This window comes from Lutra lutra, chromosome 1 (genome assembly GCF_902655055.1).
Source record: "Lutra lutra chromosome 1, mLutLut1.2, whole genome shotgun sequence".
In the NCBI taxonomy this organism is placed as follows: domain Eukaryota; kingdom Metazoa; phylum Chordata; class Mammalia; order Carnivora; family Mustelidae; genus Lutra; species Lutra lutra.
The window spans coordinates 117,117,997-117,133,767 of NC_062278.1; the positions used below are offsets into that span (position 1 = coordinate 117,117,997).

Genomic DNA, 15,771 nt, shown 5'->3' on the forward strand with positions numbered 1-15,771 from the left:
TACATCCCTGATACAGTTGTATAAGCAAGAGAACAAGACACAGAAATAGTGCTTATAGTATGTTACCATTTTGGAAGAAGGGAAACGCCTATATAATGTAATTAAAATCTAAAAATCGTACCCAGCGCAAGACTGGGAGTCAGCAATCCTGGTGAGTGTCAACATGGAGTAGTTTCTTAGGACCCATAAGCATATAAGCTGAATAAACAATGGGTGGATGATTAGAAGACGAGGGAATAAAAATTTTTTTTTTTGTAAAAATTTTTTTTTTTGTCTGAGCTCCAAGGTAATAATTAAATATATGGCATCACATTTTGGAAAAGACAAGGAACATAGATCACAGTACTTAAGAGCCAGAAAGAGGTATCAGGATTCTGAAGGGCAGGCAGCTCTTGGGCAGAGTGATAAGTGTCTGAGAACCTAGGTTCAAGTCCTTGGTCAACTAAAATCTCAGAAACCTCGGTTTCCTCATCTGCAAAATGGGAATAGCAATATCTCCTTCCTGGAATTTTCCTGCAGATCAAACGCGCTGGATGGAAAAACACTTCCTAGTATCTAATGTATACAACAGCTTGAGGGACAATGGCAAACCCCCTTTTCCCTGGGCCCCACCTCTCCACTTACAGGTCCAAATGCTTTTCCCAGCCTCTGGCACCTCAGTGCTCAGTGCCTCCGTTTCTACATGTTCAGGGAAAGTTCTGCAGGAGCCTCCTTGACGCCCCTTCCACCTTTTCCCCTCAAGCAGCAAAGGCTCAGACACAATTTGCCTGAGGTCACAAAGGGACAACCCCAGGAAGAGAATGGCTTCATTCCTTCAGGTCTTAAAAGCTTTCCTTCTCCGCAAATTGTCTGGTCACAGGTAGGGACCTTGAGACAAGAGTCACACCTTGAGCTGAATTAGCCACCACCTCATTATTTACCCGCCAGCCTCTCCTGGGATTAAGTGACATTCAGGGGACAGCAAAGCTCTTAGGAAAGGCAGCCTCACAGGTGGCTGCATGAAGCTAATCCACTTCCAGCTCCCACCCCAGGATGAGGGAAAGGGCGGTCTGAGCCGGATCTGGTGGGGCTGTGGTGAGAACAGACGTCTGGGTTAGGACCGAGGCTGTGGAGAGCCAGAAGGAAAGAAGGTACCCCACGGTTCCCTGCAAAAGTGGCTCCAGGAACTGCCAGTATCATCTTCCCACCTCCCAAGCAGCTACCATCCACACCATCAGTAGAGCCTCAGGAGAGTCCAAATATGGCTCCCGTCTTGTGGCTGGGGACACTGAGGCTCAGGGAGACAAAGAGTGTTCTATGTCTAGGTTTAGAGCCAAGGTCTCCCACTGACGTTCCAGCTGTTTCCATCTATATCCATGTAAAATGGTGCTTGGGAAGAGTAGGACTCCTATCATTTAGGATACAGATATTTGTGGTCTAACTGGAAGAAGAAAGCAGGGCAGTGCCATGGAGACAGGAGCACCACGTACAGATGCGCCCTCGCTCGTTTAGGGCCACCGATCAGGTCCTATTTATGGCTCCTAATTATGCATAAGGGCCACCGGAGGCCTCATTTCCGTGCTTGGCTACACCCTATGCCCTCAACGCTTCTACCCACTCCTAATTTTCACGGCTTCTCTCCCCCTCCTCCTCCCCCAGCTGTATTATTGCTACCTTACGTCCCCCTTTCCCTGTCCATTCTCTTCTCATCCATCCCACAGACTCCTTCCCCAGCCATGGGCGGGGCTGGCCCTTCGCATGGACTAGGCTGGTATGTGCAAGGACAGAGCTTCCTTTTTTGGAGTCCTCCCACCTTGCATGAATGTGCTCACTCATTCATTAATTCATTAAATATGTACCAAACACCGATAGGCCAGACCCCCAGTATCAGAGCATATGACTTATCATTGAAAATTATGCCGACTTTGGGATGTCTTCCATAGACAGAGAGAAACAAACTGTTGCAAACAATGTGAAAATGCAATGATCTCTAAGCAACAGGGATGGCAGTAAAAAGCCTGACTTTGTATTAGCGCATTATTATTTATTAACTATATTCCTCTGTCTTCAATTTTCCCTCAGTCACCAGAATGGAATCAGTAAATGGCAACATTTTCCCATCAGATGATTTTAAATGAGATTACAAGACATGGAGTTTTAATTTCACATGCATTAGTTTCTGGGTCTCGGGTCCCCCCCACCACCCCTCAAAGCAGATAAATGAGGTTCTAACTTAGGATAATAAGGCTTAACAGTGAGGCACTTTTTTAAAAAGTGAATCATTTCTCAGTTCTCCTTTGCTAATCTCTCTTGGTAACATTAATTATGAGTTTGTGCAGCGTGCCCCAAGGCGAGCTCGGCTTTCCCAGGACAATTAAAGTTACTTAATTATTAAAAACTGTGTGTGCTGCTGCCCAGAGAGAAAGAAGCAGCCGGGCCCGGCTCCCACAGCCCCCCACAGGAGTGACCGGACACTCTGTGGGAACTCGGCTCCTTTCCCTCACCATTGTAATTCTTTCAATATAATCTCTGAAAATCCCCTCGCCAACCCCTCCCACCAACCAGAGCAGGAATGATTGAGAGGCTGCTCTCTCCGGGCTGATAGCTGCCTGCTGCTCCAAACTTCCTGGAGGCTGGCCTCCCGCTACTCCAGGCCAGCGGCCTAGGGCCAAGGGGCCAGCGAGGTTTCAGGGCCTCCGAGTGGGATTCACGCTGGAGCAAGGTCCTTCTGGCCCAAGGGCACTGAGAAATGCTGAGCCCTGGGTTCTGAGTGGGTTCCTCGTGGCCCCCTCTTCCTCGGGCCTTCCATCTCACAGCAGTAGGACACGTCACCAGGTGCCAGGGCCAAGCTGCGTTTGCAGCAGACATTCCCAAGAGCAGATACTAATTCGTAACAGCCTTTTTTTCTGGAAGCCTCTTTGGTTGTGGTCCTGGTTCTGCCATTGACACCCCAGAGAGACCTCAGGCAAGTCACTCCTGGGATTCTGCGTCTTGGTTTCATAGTCCAAGGCATCCTGCAATGTCTAGGGACCTCCATCCAGATTCTGATTCTTTGATGAGTCTGATACTTAACCTAGAAAGGAAAACTCAAATTTTCCATTCCACTTCCTATTCCCATTCATTCATTTATTCGTTCATTTGGCAAGCACCCACTCTGTGCCGGGCACTGTCCTAGCTCTAGGGACAGAGAAGAGAGGCAACATTCTCAAATCCTAGCCATCCTCTTGCACACGGAGGGGAAGAAAGACTGAGAAGGGAGGACGCTGGTTCTGGGGTCACCCAGAGAGTCATGTCAAGACAGGGGAGAACCCAGTCCCCTGACCTCCAGCCCAGGGGCTTTCAAGAGGTTACTGCCAGCTATCTGCTTCAATTCCTTTGCTTTCTCCCCTTCAGATCTATTTAGCTCCTTTCCACCCCAGCTCCCTCCCTGGGCTCCAAGTCTCCCCAAAAATATTTTTTACAGTGCTATTTATTTTAATGATACATTTTAACAAATATATTCAAAAATCACAACATCAGCTTGTAATAAACATGAACATGTGTTAATTAATAAGATAGTTGACATTTTAAAAATTAAATCTTCCAAATGCAGGAAACATTTGACATTTACAGATTACATCCCAGTCCAGCTGACCATGTTTCAAATGCCCAACTGCCACCTGTGGCCAGTGGTTACTATCCAGGACGGCACAAGGCGTAAGGTCCCTCTCATCCATAATTGTCCTTCACTCCTCCATATTCAATACAATCCAGGAAGAAAAGTGTGGGATTCATGCTCACAGCTTGGCAGGGGAAGTCGGTGGTACACTTTCGCCAGTACCTGACGCGGATGAATACTATGTAACAGAGAAAGAAAAAGTATCCATCGGTAAGGGCAAAGGGCGAAATAGAAACAGTGTCTGTGGAGCTCTGCCCCGGCTGGGAATCTGTGTATTTGCTTGTGTGCGCAGAAACTATGTCTAGAAGGATTCCTAAGAACTAAGCCCTTCATACTGGATAGATGGAGGGCAGAAGTGGGTGGCAGGGCGTTCACTACATATGTATCTTACACTTATGAATTTCGAAACATGGGGCTATATTATTCATTCAAAAATGAAAATCTAAATTCTTCAGTTATTGGGTGCCCTTAGGTCACCAGAGGCCTGCCCAGCACAGCCCTCGTCCCTGTTCCTCCTGGCAGTGCACGGGTGGGAGCAAATGCCGGTCCCTGTTGTTCCTGCCGCTCCACAATAGGAAGAGGGAGGCTTGGCAGAGGCCCAGGGCAGGAAGGCATATTATCAAGTGACTTTAAAGGGCTCTTTTGTTTCTGGAAAGGCAGCGGTCTCCATTTCCACTCTGCATCCCTGCCCCCCTTCTCGTTTGGAGCCTGCTTTCTCTGGGCTTCCTCCCACCACCTGCTACAAGAGCATCATCTCTGTATCTCTGCTCACCACCACCCCTGCCCCTTGCCCCTTGCTCACCACACCACCCCCCCCCACACCCCCACCCTGCCAAGATGCCAAGACCCCCTGGATTTGAGGTGGGGAAGGGAGGGAGGGAGGCACTGGCTGGGAAGGAGCGTCATCCTCTCTTCCCAAAGGATGTCATTCATTCCCAGATGTCATTTCCGGAGAAATGATACCACCCTGTAAATCCCGGCACGTCCAGCCTGCATGTGATGTGGAGCAATGCAAGGAGGAGAGCAGAGCATGAACATGGTTGCACATGCCTGTATCCACCTGCACCCATCTGGGGCCACGCATTGGCATTCGTTCATATGCTCATTGATGCTTTGAACAAATACAAGTTAAAAAAACAAAAACAAATACAAGTTGGGCTTCTACCTCATTCCAGTTACCGTGCTAGACCCTTGGGATACAGCAGGGACGAGGCAAATGAGATCCTGCTGCAGAAACAGTCATGAAATTGGAAAATAATTCACTCTTGGGCCACCTGGGTGGCTCAGTTGGTTAAGCGTCTGTCTGCCTTCACATAAGGCTCCCTGCTTGGCCGAAGTCTGCTTCTTGCTCTCCTCTCCACTCGTGCTCTCTCTAACCCTCTCTCTCTCTCTCTCAAATAAATAAATAAAATCTTTTAAAAAAATAATTCACTCTTAACTATTGTGATAAGTGGAAGGAAAAGTACATGGAATTGGGGTCTACGATCTAGGCTGGGGGACCAGAGAAGGCTCACTTGAGAATTGGCATTGAAGTCAACTCTAAGAAATAAATAAATCCAGAGATAAGAAGATGTGACAAGTGAGCCTTACATGGAGAGGGTCACCTCCCCCTTGCTATGTCCTTGGATAAACATCCCCTTTTTAAGGAAATTTTTATTTGAAAAAATTTGTTAATATTTTATTTATTTAATCGAGAGTGATTTATTGATTTATTGATTTATTTATTGAGAGAGCACAGAGGGAGAGAGAGGGAGCCCGTTGAGCAGGGAGCCCCGATGTGGGGCTTGATCCCAGGACCTCGAGCTCATGACCTAAGCCGAAGGCAGACACTCAACTAACTGAGCTACCCAGGCACCCCAGTTTTTTAAAATTTGAAAATAAATTTAAGGGGTGCCTGGGTGGCTCAGTCGGTTAAGCATCTGCTTTCAACTCAGGTCATGATCCCAGGGTCCTGGGATCGTGCCCCATGTTGTTGGGCTCCCTGCTCAGCAGGGGAGCCTGTTTCTCCCTTTCCCCACTGCTCCTGCTCTCTCTCTCTCTCTCTCAAATAAATGAATAAAATCTTTAAAAAAAAAAGAAATTTCAAAAAAGTACAAAAATAAAATTAATATAAAAAAACATGTATATGGGGGCACCTGGGTGGCTCAGTTGATTGAACAAACGCCTTCGGCTCAGGTCATGATCCTGGAGTCCCAGGATCGAGTCCCACATCAGGCTCACTGCTTAGCAGGGTGTCTGCTTCTCCCTCTGCCCCTTCCCTTACCCATGCTCTCTCTCTCTCATTCTATCTCTCTCTCAAAAATATATACATAAAATCTTTAAAAAAAAAAGTATATGTTTTTTACCCAGCTGATTCACTACTATTAACATTTTGCCCCATTTGCTTTGCCAGTTTTTCTCCTCCCTCTCTCTCTCACTTTCTTTCTCAACAATGTGACAGTACCTAACATACACTTGGCCCTTCAGGACTAAACACTTCCGTAGGTCATCCCCTTCTGAGCTCAGAAGGGGGAGATGGTCCCTGTCCTCTCCTCCCAGCACAGCTACAATGAGCGCTTGAAAGCTACTCTGAGCACATAGTGGGCCCATGAAGTAAAATCATTACTATCTTTTTGTTGAGCGCTGCTCGGGATTTAGAAATGAAAATTAGAGTGTTTTCCTAGAGAAACGCCCAAGGTCTCAGTTCCTCCAGAAGACAGACTGCTCTTCAGCCAGGCCTGGAGGGTGGGTTGCGGGGGGGGGTTATGTCAGGGGAGGCGGTCAGCTGCGCTGCTCCCGAGACCCTCCTCTAGGGTAGACCTGAGCCTGGGGGAGGACGTGTCTGGCTGACCAGCTCTCCCCACAGCTTGGGGAAGCATCTCGAGGCAACTGCGGTTGGCCCAGACAATGCTCCCCCACCCCAGGGAAGGGCTCCTTCTCCCTGATGAAATGGAACAGAGCCAGCCCAGAACCCCTCTTCCCGCTGGTCAGCCCTGCATTCAGGCGCACAATAGTGTTGGTCGTCTCAGCAGGTTTTGAGAGCCATTCCCTTAATGAGAACAATAAATTCACAAGAAAAGGCCGGTTGCCAAGCACAAGCAAGGGAAGTGCTGCCTGGGCCTCACTGGCCCCAGGGGACCACCCCTCTGAGCGTGGGACCTACAGAATCCAACAACTAACCGGACAGGGACCAGGCCCTAACTCCTGAGTCATAGGTCTGGGCTCAGAGCCTGGCTATGTGTACTTTTAAAAGCTTCCCAGGTGACCAGCTGTCAGTTTAGCAACTGCTGGCCTGGTGACCCTCAGATCCTCCCAGGACTGAGATTTCTTGATGGTGGAACAGGGCAGAGGCCTGGAGGGAGAGGACCTGAAGCTGGAGGGCACAGGTTCACGGAGAAACTTCAGGCCTTTGGCTCGCGGACCCAAGAACCTGGGAAGGAAGTGCGTGCAAGGATGTCCTGTAGCATCTGGTCCTTGGTTTACCCAATCACCTCTGATAACAGGCAGAGTGTCTACAAGTTCTCTCCGAGTGGGTGGAGAGAGGCAGAAGAAAATCAGCGAAGCAGCCAAGTTCTGCTCTAGCTGCCCTGATGAAAGCTGGCTGCCGGCGTGGGCCGCTCGCTGGAGCACAGCTGTGGGCAAGACCAGGTGCGGTGGGGCAGCCTCTGGGTGAGCCAGCTGCCCGGCTCCTGACTCATTCAGCCCTCCCAGCGGCAGGCCTGGGCCTTCCCCTCCGGCTGCCCTGCAAGCTTCTCCCCCCACCTCCCCCACCACCACCCGCTGCTCCCCACACCTCCTTGTCCCAACACCCCTCCCCCCACATCTGTGTGGCCAGCTTATTTTCTTTTACTCTAGTTACCCACACCCCTCAATGGAGTCACCCTGCCCCACGCTGGGGGCTTCTTGAGTTTCTAGGCAAACACGGGGACCCTGCGGCCCTGCAACCTTATCCCTCCCATCATTAAACACTGAGACTCCCAGGGGGCACAAACTGTGTCAGAATGGGCCCCCACCTCCCCTTTGGAGGCACTCAGTCCTGCCCTAGGCAGAGAGCAGGCACTCAGGACTCGAGGGAGGGAGGGAGGAAGGAAGGGAGGAAGGCAGGCTGCAATAAATCTGTAATAAAATCCAGTTCTTAACTGACCCACTGCATCAGACCTCTCCCCGGGACCTGTTCCAGGAAAGTTCCTGGTCGAACCCAGTCCAGAGTGCCTTCCTCTCCTGTCGCCAACACTCCGGGACTTCTCCTGCATGGGGACAGTGTGAACTAAGCTGAGACTGTGAACTAACTGGATTTTATGAAGATTCACCACATGTGGGAAGCTACCCACACACCGCGTGGAATGAACAACTGACAGAAAGAATAAACATCTCTGGATGTCCAAATCTGGCCTCTTCCTCAAAACTTAGAGGCAAAAGCCACCTCCTCCATGAAGGTGTCCTGGATTTCTCCCATGGGACGTGATCTCTCCCTCCTCTACCACTACACAGCACCATTCCCATCCTTCTTTCCCTGACCCTGTGAGGTGATCATTCCTACACACATGACAGCTGCTGTAAAGGAACCAGTAAAGGCTTCGCAGTCAGACTGATCCAAGTTCAAATGCCATGTCTCCCTCTATTAGCCACGCAATTATGAAGGAGGAGCTTGGCCCTTCTTACCCTCAGCTTCTTCAAGTATGAAATCAGAAGAACTACGTGCCCTTAATGACTTTTTTCCCTGCTTGCGGGGGACACCACGTCACATGCGCAGCCCCACACATTCCCCCACGCATCTGCCACGATGGGAGCTGGGGTCCTCCACTCCGGCGTGTTTGCCACCGGAGGTCCCATCTGGAGGCTTCCCGCAAAGTCACCCTTGCGAATTCCTCAAGCCACCTCACCACCTACAAGGCATACTCCATCTGGGAGGGAAGCCTGAGGAAAGGGATCATGTGGAATTCATCTGTCTTCCAGTCCTGGAAACTCGGGGGCCTGGGCAGAGGGCTGCTGAGCACAAGCAGGAATGGCCCCCGCTGAGGATACACAAGACCTCCACCCAGGAAGGGGCTGAGAACGGACGTGGGCAGCACCTGTCAAGGGCCTGGGGCTTCGGAGCTTACTAAGTACTTTCACATCCAGTATCTGCTGGGCTCCACATAGCAGCCTGATGAAGTTGCCTAAGCCGGAATCATCATTGTCATCGTTTTACAAAACAAGAAACCAGGGCTTGGGGAGAGAGAGAAACGTTTTATCTCCACAGCATCTAGAGGAGGTAGATTGGGTCGCTGATACCAGGAACTTGCTCAGGATTTCCCCTCTGCCCTCCGAACGGGAGACTGAGAGCTTCTTCACGTGAAAGCTTCTTCACGCCACTTTAAGGACATCCTTTTTCCTCCCGCTGACTTCCACTCTTGATGAGGGGGGCCTATGGCCTGCGTCTCACCCCCCCCCAATCCTCAAAGACTCCCCACAGCTATAAAAAATAAAACATGAAAGAGACAGAGAGGGCAGGAGGAAATGGCACCCTGGAAACCAACAGAAAAACCCAGAAGGAGGGCGGAGGCTGTTTCAGTGGCACCAGCTCCCAGCCCCGCTGCGGAGGAAGGTGTATGCCCCAGAGGCGGGAGGAGTCATGCCCTGAGTGTTCCGTCAGTCAGTTTTGAGCAGGTTCGAGGCGACAGCAAGGAACCAGCAAGGGTCAGATCCAAAAAGGCAAGACAAAGCTGGGAGAGCAAAGGACAGGTCAGGCAGAGCGAGAGTGGGTGTCGAGAGTGAGATCAGGAAGCCTGAGGGTGGTGGGGCTCCCTCTTCTGTGGTGTTTGTGTGGGTCTGAGGACAGGTGTGGTGGCCACAGGGGCCCCACAGGGTGGGGCGTTCCTGACTGCAGTTTCCTTTTCTGGGTGCCACAAGGCTGACACTGGGTTCCTTTGCTTGCCCCCCTGCCCCGAAATGGCTTTCAAGGCTGAAAGCCTTTCGATTCTCCTTCTCTAGACCAGTGGGGGCCGGGTCCCATCCAGACTCCTGGCACAGCAGGTGTCACTGCACTGTGTCCTTTGGTTCCCACCCCCCAAATCCAGCAAGAAGAGCAATTCACTCCTGTGTGCTACTGGGGACACTGAGGCATGCAGCAGTGAAGTACTTTCCTAAGTCTCACTATTCTTAAATGGAAGAGTCCACATTTGTGAACAGTCCTACCTGCCTGAACATCTCAGGCAATTGGTCTGCATTGTGCCCCTTCCCAAGCTTATAATGAAGCTCTACTCAGAGCATTAACCCCCTGGGGCCCTTTTCTTAAAAAGTTGTCAATAGACAACTAAAAGGGAGGAGCGATATGGGAAGGTTCTATCTCTTTCTTTTGCTGAAAGAGAATAAAACCTAATGCCGAGGGCATTGGTGCAGAAAGCCGTTTGCCCAAATGTCCTTGCCAGAGACAAACAGATAAACCTTTCTGCAAATTCGGTTACATATTAACTCAGCACCCAAGGGCGCGATCCCACACAAGCAAGACAAAGTCCTTGCCTTTAGCTCGGAACAGAGCAAAAAGGAGCCCCAGCAAGCATCCAGCCACTTTCCTGCCATACCGAGGAGCCCCCGGAGCCCCCAGCACTGGGGTCCGACCCCCTTCCTCGTGGAGTTGCACTTGGGTGCGGCATAAGCACACACACCTCCGGCCTGCACCAGCAAGGAGAGCTCAAGCCTGGCACCAAGTTGCAAACCTCCTGAACCGCAGGAGGACTCAGTTCACACCCTGCGTCTGCTCTGCGATGCACCGACTTCTGCCCACGCCCATATGGTGTCACCCACTTTCCCCTCTGGTCTCACCCACCAGGACCAGACAGAGCCCCGAGGCGTCGTTGGCTATTTGGATGAGAGCCACCTCCCCCACATGCATTGGAGCTTCTGCTATCTGTCCTCTGTCACCTGTGGGCCAGCTGGGAGCCACAGAGCCCTGAGCCTGTGACCGCTGTTGGCTGTGGACACAGCGGGGTGGTCGCAGGGGCGCAGGGGCAGCGACACATGTCACTGGAACCAAAGGAGGGCTTCAGCCATTACCTAAACATGTTGACATCTCAATTCTCAGCCTAGGTGCCAACTGGCCTTTCCAACTGGGCTGGACAAAATAAATGACATATCTGGAAGCCTGTTTCTGCTCCCTCACTAATCCCTCACTCCTCGGGGTTGTGTTAAAATCTTAAGAAGTAGAACACTGCTGCTGGCACTAAAAACCTCACCCAGCAGAGCAGATGAGGAATAAGAAGAAAAGCCATTAAACAAACAGACCAAAAAATGATGTATTCCTCTTAGGCGGTTAGCACTGTAAGCAGGACTCTAACGTTCAGGCCGATAACCCCAACATGGGACTGGAAGCTACAGTCAACCAGATGATGGGCCCCAACAAGACTAACCAGGCAGCAGGACCTCGACTGCCCATTCTTACCAATCAAGCCATGGGACCATCTGCAAATACACTCTCACTCTGGTCACTCATGCTAGATCTCAGGACTAAAGGCCACCCCAAATCCCTCACCTTCTTTCAAGCTTCTAAGCCTCCATCTAGAAGGCCCTTCTCTGCCTTCACCTGGGCTCATGCCCATAAGCTGAATGCCAGCCTGTCGGTGAAATCTCTTCTAACCTACCCAGCCTTGAACTTCCATCACGATCGATTTTCGCCCACCCTTACCATCTCCTCTTTTGAGCATAGCTATCTGATAGCACTTAACACATTCTGTTACACTTAGTTCCTTTAAAAATCAGACTCCTGGAAGATGGTAAATTTTTTTTCTAGACAGGAATGGTATTGTATGAACCCCAAGCCTGCCTCATAGTAGCTGCTCAGTGAATGTTTATTGAACGGTCCAGGGAGTGACAGCATAAAAGACTGTTATAATTACAAAGTATAGTCGATCTTTGAACAAGGCAGGGATTAGGGGCACTGCCTCCCCTCAAAGACGAACATCTGCATATAATTTTTGACTCCCCAAAACCCTAATCACTAATAGTCTATTGCTGACCGTAAGCCTTACCAATGACAGTTGATCTACACCTATCTGTGTGTTATATGTGTTACCTACTGTATTCTTACAATAAAGGGAGCCAAAGGAGGAAAATGTTATTAAGAAAATCATAAGGAAAAGAAAACACATTTACAGCACTCTACTATATTTACTGAAAAAAGTCCGCATGTAAGTGGACCCACACAGTTCAAACCCATGTTGTTCCAGGGCCAACTGTACTTTATGTCATCTCCCAGCATCGTCCCGATGGGAAAGAACAAATATCATTATCCCCATTTTATAGATGAGAGTAAGTCTCATTCACTCTCACTCATTGTGTGCAAGCTTCGGTCCAGGGCCCATCTTCTCAACTGTAACATGCACCCTGTAGCCGAACACAGATTTGGTCTGTCTGGCGTGGAGCCCGAGATCTGCATTTCTAACAAACTCCCCGGTGGTGCCCAGGCTGCTGGTGCGAGAGCCTCACTTGAGTCTCACCTACGCAGCAGTGTGGAGGCTGAGAGAAAAAAAAAAAAATCCAATTAGCTTGAATGCAGAAGAGGAACTAGAGTCTTCTTTAAAAGCTTGGGAAGGAGAAAGGACGGAAGGCATTATGCCCATTTTACAGCTAGGGAAGTCAAGGGTCAGAGAGAAGACATGACTTCTCCAAGGTCTAATCCAACCCTCGGACACAGGTTCTGTGCTGCACGCCAGGAAGCTTCAGAGATGAAGGCACCAGGTCCCTCCCTCAGGGAGATGACAGGGAAGATGCCCATGCCCAGGGGACTCCAACGCCAAGCCGACTGAGAGAAGAGCCAGAAGTCCAGAAGCAGGCGAACACATGCCAGCCAGATTTTACTCCCCAAACGTGCCACATCTTTGTTTTTTACCCGCAGCCCAATTAGACTGCGGATGGGGGTCTTCTTCCATCAACCCAATCCCTTTAAAAGAAAGAAAGAAAAAAAAGAAAAAAAAAAAAAAAACAGTGGCTTTAGGATTTTTCTTTTAAGCCCTGAACCTCTTCAGTGGAAAGTGCTGCCCTTCCGACCTGTTGATGTAATTGCCGTAATTGAAGATTCCAGGCCCCCATGTGGGTGGACAGGGCCCCATTCATCCATCGGGTCAGCGCAGTGTAAACCTGCTGAGTCCTTCAGATGCCCCGGCCCTCCGCCTCCCCCTCCCACCCCCCTTCAGCCCTGCAGGCTGGGCTCCCCGCGACGCCAGGGCAGCCCGGCTCAGGCTGCTCCCTCTCTCGCTCTGGGAACCGTGCCTAATTAAGGGGTCTGTTCTCATCTCCATGGGGCCCGACTTAAGGCCTCCTGACAGTAATGAGAGCCACACGTGTGGGGGTGGGGGATGCAAAGGCCAGCCCCCCTGCTGTCTTAGCACCCTATTAAACAGCAAGTCATATACGCGCACGCGCAGGTACATTGCAATTCTGCAGTAATCACCATCCTATCTTTAGAGCTCCCGGAGCTGCTCCAATTCTGAAAGAGGAAGGAACCCAAGAGAAGAAATAACTTGCCCAAGGGCACACAGTGACGCGGGACTCAGGTGTCCTGGTTGCATCTTGCAGCACAGACTTCCCCTTTGGGAAGGTGGGGCATGCTACTGCAGCCCCAGGGGCGCAGATATGAGGGAGGAGGGGGAGGAGACAGACTCCCAGATCGACATTCTGGAGCAGCCAGTTTCGGAGGGCTGACCAACAGCAGAGCAGAAAGGAGAAGTTAGCTGGGGCTGGGGCTGTTGGCGGCTCCGAGACACCCTTTGATCCCTCCGACAAAGGCAACCTCAGAGTGGGACATTCCCCGCTGCAGGTGGATCCGTTCCTAATCCGGGTCCTCCTGGTGTGAAAAGGAGCCAGTCTTGGTAGCCCTCTCCTGCAGTCTTTGTGTCCGGATCTAACTAAGCTCCTCACCTCCCCCTCCCCCACACCCTCTCTCACAACCCCTTCTCCCCTTGGAGCCTGAGAGCACCTGAACTCGGGGCTCTGCAACCCATTCCTTCTGTCTCCCTGGCAGGGGGACTTTGCCCAGCACCCAGCACATAGTTGGTTCTCAGTAAATATTCATGAAATATAACAAACGCAGATGTTTGCTCCAACTCTAAATCATGTTAGTGCCCTGAGATGGGCGCTGAAAATCATGTGGAACAAACGTCAGAGATACTGGATCATTAATAAAGACAGTGAATGAAAGGGACTGAATATTTCAGCCCTGTCTAACTCCAACTCCATGGCACAGCAGTGAATCCCAAGAAAAAAGCCGACAACTTCCTGGGTACTAACAATAGAATCTGGAGACCCAAAGTTCTTCCCCAAGCCCCCTCACCGCATCTCTACTCCCATATTCCCTCCTTCCACATCCCAAGCCTCTGTGGTTACTAGTTACAGACTGATGGGTCCTACTACTTGTATCATGTGACACTTCCGCTCAAAAGTCTTCAATGGCTCCCTATTTCCTCTGTATGAAATCTGCGCTGGACCTCCTCAGTCTGGCTCAGCCTTAACTCAATACCATAATTTACCATTGCTCTCTAGAACACTTTCTTCCCTTTTAGGTAGGTTGGCCCCCTCCCCCAGCCCAGAGAGTGTAGGACAGAGAGTGGGGTAAAGATGAAATTTGGGGCCAGAAGACCCAGGTATGAGTCCCAGATCCACCATTGGTACTCTCTGAGCCTAGTTTCCCACGGTTAAAACAGAGTTGATAATAATATGCAATCGTGGGCTTGGTGTGAAGATTAGGGGGTATAATGGATATTAAAATACTTTACAAACTGTAAAGGGCTAAAAGAATGACAATTGCTCATATCTACTTATGATTATTCCCACCTCCAACACTGCCTTTGATCTCATGATTCTTGGGCTCAGTCCCACCCAGCTCAGGCCCTGTCACCTGTAGAGAATTGTCCCGCTGACTTAAGTTCTTGCTGGAGTCCTAGCTCTTTAAGGCCTCACCCCCAAAGTGTCTTGATTTGTTCACTCTTTCTTGCACATGTTAGCCTTAGAACTCCACGCATTTGGTTATTTACTTATATGTAACATCATACAAAAATTTAGGTTGCTTACAATTAAAAAACAAATATGCTTATGATAGCAAAGCTCAAGAAACAAATGGAGGGAAAAATCCCAAACATCACGGGGAAAAGAAAGGGACAATTATGTTAGCCAGGTTAGCTGGCTACTGGAGTTAAGTACCCTTGGGAATAAACCTCATCTTCTCTTTTTCACCATTCTGTGGAAGAGGGACTTGTGCACAGCAGCCCACAAAAGGGGAGGGTTGGAGTGGAACTTTTCCTGCTAATGCGACTGGGAGCACACACTCACCAAGAGGTAGTCACTGAATCCAGGGGCACTGTGATGCAGTCCCTGCCTTTTGCACTCTGGTGTCGCGCCTGTTCTCTGCCCCATTCCAGACTTCTGTCCTTGGCCACCTGCACAGGGACTCACTCGCCCCTCTCTGCCCACCACCACCACCAAGTAGAATGGCCGCCATTCTCTGCTGCTGCCACTCTCTCGGCTTTCTAGAAGCTAGCTCACAATCTTTCCTTGCAGTAGCTTAAACACGTGGGCTCAGGGTCTGCTTGGCAGAATAGGCAGGTCCCACAGTCTAGCACAGGGAAGAAGCTGGAGGTCTCACCTCACTCCCTGATACAGGGGTTAGAGAGGACCTGCAGATTTGGAAGCTTACCTCCTCATCAATTACCCTGACACCTGATGTGCCTTTGGCTGGTGGTAGTTGAGCCTGTTCTCCATCTCCCTGAAAGAGGAGGAGAAGCAGTTTCAGAGACCTTTACTTCCCACAAGCATAAAGGTGAGCTCTGAGCTCTTGAGAGCCAAGGTATCATTATTTGATACACAAATGGAAAGAGAAAGAGTTAATATGTCTTGATACAAGGGACACTGAGTGGCCCAGTGGCTGGGGTTCTCAATGATGGTTTGCAGAAGATGCAAAAAGGAACTTTTATCTTTTGTAATGACACATAAGAAAAGCTAGGGTCATGTTTAATTTACAGTTCAACATAAAGGAGCTAAACTCATGTAATGCAAACCTATTTCTTTGTGTTGACTCTATCAGATACAAGGACAGGGTTAAATTCATTCTCATTCTCGATCATGTGTTCAGCAAGAGGCAAACAGCAGATAATTTAGAACTAAACTCATCTACTCCCATATACTGC

At 49.9% G+C, this 15,771-nt stretch overlaps 1 long non-coding RNA gene across 1 annotated transcript; it reads right to left on the bottom strand.

Annotated features, from left to right (window-relative positions):
* Positions 1-12,164: 12,164 nt before the first annotated feature.
* Positions 12,165-13,470, bottom strand: LOC125102262 (uncharacterized). Its single transcript, XR_007128085.1, has 3 exons — positions 13,383-13,470; positions 13,022-13,079; positions 12,165-12,533 (listed from the first exon to the last, which is right to left on the bottom strand). It is a non-coding gene; the product is annotated as an uncharacterized LOC125102262 (long non-coding RNA).
* Positions 13,471-15,771: the final 2,301 nt, after the last annotated feature.